The sequence below is a fragment of the Homarus americanus genome, unplaced genomic scaffold (assembly GCF_018991925.1).
Source record: "Homarus americanus isolate GMGI-L3 unplaced genomic scaffold, GMGI_Hamer_2.0 scaffold40250, whole genome shotgun sequence".
Taxonomy (NCBI): domain Eukaryota; kingdom Metazoa; phylum Arthropoda; class Malacostraca; order Decapoda; family Nephropidae; genus Homarus; species Homarus americanus.
Genome location: NW_024710738.1, coordinates 169981 through 172500, shown reverse-complemented (window position 1 = coordinate 172500; position 2520 = coordinate 169981).

Sequence of the window (2520 nt, the reverse complement as noted above, 5' to 3'; positions counted from 1 at the left end):
GAACATCTTTAAACAACATTACTCTGTTTAACAATTTCTTAAAGATGAGTTAAATTTACACTTAATTAATATAAACGTAGTAACTTGGCAAGAAATAATTAATTTACACTTTATTATTTATCAATACGGAAATGTTCTTAAAATACACGAGACAACATTGGAAAAATAAATTAATTCAACATTATCAACAAACCAAAAACTACATCTCGTGAACTTGATCTCGTCACTAAACAACAAAGATCCCCGGGGATAGAACCACCGACCCCAAGGACAGGAGGTGAGCGTTGTGTCTACTCAGCCACTATCACACATAAGCACTCGGGATAAACCAGGTCAGCTCCCGGCGGGGTAGGTGGTACGCCTGACCCTGCAGCCTCACCCGGGAACACTTTAAGAATGAGTCTTGTTCCTCCAGCCACTTGACCCGAAAGATGATGCAAGGAACCTAACCTAATCTAACCAAACCTAAACCTAACCAACAGTCTTCCAGTGAACCAAAAGTCCTTCCAGTGAACCAACAGTCTTTCCAGTGTACCAACAGTCCTTCCAGTGTACCAACAGTCCTTCCAGTGAACCAACAGACCTTCCAGTGAACCAAAAGTCCTTCCAGTGAACCAACAGTCCTTCCAGTGAACCAACAGACCTTCCAGTGAACCAACAGACCTTCCAGTGAACCAACAGACCTTCCAGTGAACCAACAACCCTAGGGAGACTGACCTAATACTGGAATGCACCACTTTTGCTCGAAATTCCATTCTCTCCCCGTGAGGAAAAAATAAATAAATAAATAAAAACATTCCTCGGCGAAAATCATGAATTCCCTCTGTTTTCTTGGCAAGGAGAAAATTAGTCACCAAATACCAGGAAATATTACAGGATCTCTTAGACTGAGGAGGGACAATCAATAGTATGTAGTGAAGACAATGGACGACAACAAGAACAACTGCAACAGATTCTGGCAACAGGGATCTGGGACTGCTGGTGAGTCTGGGAGAGGGTGGGAGGCTGGGAGGTCTGGGAGGCTGGTGGGGTCTGGGAGGCTGGTGAGGGGTCTGGGAGGCTGGTGAGGGGGAGGCTGGTGAGGTCTGGGAGGCTGGTGAGGGTCTGGGAGGCTGGTCTGGGAGGGTGGTGAGGGGGCTGGGAGGCTGGTGAGGGGGTCTGGGAGGCTGGTGAGGGGGGGTCTGGGAGGCTGGTGAGGGGTCTGGGAGGCTGGGTGAGGTCTGGGAGGGGTGGTGAGGGGGGGCTGGGAGGCTGGGAGGCTGTGGGAGGGGGAGGCTGGTGAGGGGGGGGGAGGCTCTGGGAGGCTGGTGGGGGGGGTCTGGGAGGCTGGTGAGGGGTCTGGGAGGCTGGTGAGGGGGGGCTGGTGAGGGGTCTGGGAGGCTGGTGAGGGTCTGGGAGGCTGGTGAGGGGGGAGGTGGGAGGCTGGGAGGCTGGGTGAGGTCTGGGAGGCTGGTGAGGGGGGCTGGGAGGCTGGTGAGGGGGGGTCTGGGAGGCTGGGTGAGGGGGTCTGGGAGGCTGGGTGAGGGGGTCTGGGAGGCTGGTGGAGGGGGTCTGGGGAGGCTGGTGAGGGGGTCTGGGAGGCTGGTGAGGGGGCTGGTGAGGGGGGTCTGGGAGGCTGGTGAGGGGGCTGGGAGGCTGGGAGGCTGGTGAGGGGGCTGGGAGGCTGGTGGGGGGGCTGGGAGGCTGGTGAGGGGGGGTCTGGGAGGCTGGTGAGGGGGCTGGGAGGGATGAGGTGGTAGTGAGGGGTGAGGAGCAGGTGGTGAGGGGTGTGGGATGAGGGGTGTCCGTAATGCCGGGCGCCAGAACCTAATCGTTTCATTCACAGTCTCTCTCTCTCTCTCTCTCTCTCTCTCTCTCTCAACTGCGACACTCCAGGGGCTACAGAAATCGACGTTAAGACTACTACTGCTACAACTAGTCTCTTTTAGTGTTCCGGCGACCCCCTCCCCCCACACCCACCTACACCTCTGCTCTTCCAGGATTGTGGCTCTTTGTCTTCCAGGATTGTGTTTGTTTATCTTCCAGGATTGTGGCTCTTTGTCTTCCAGGATTGTGTTTGTTCATCTTCCAGGATTGTGGCTCTTTGTCTTCCAGGATTGTCTTAAGTGGCTCTATACTTTCCTCTATTGCTGACTGTGGCTCTTTTATCCATACTATCCAGCAACATTCATATCTCTCTATCCACATCATCAACTACCCACACTATCCACCATCCAAAAATCCACCAACATCCATATCTATCAGACCTTATCATCCACAATCCACACTAACATCAACCATCCAATCAACTTCTCTAACCCCGTATCCTCACCATCCACCTCCTTCGTCCACTCCTCTAACCCCCTATCCATCCATCCCACCCATCCATCCATCAACCATCCACTCCCCTATCCTTCCCCCCCCCTGACCAGATTACTACGTCACCTCTTCATCTAAAAGTTTTAATTAAATTTCAGTCACTTTTGTACAGCTTCTGTTGATGAAGATTCCGACGTCAACGGTACACCCATGTCAACGGTA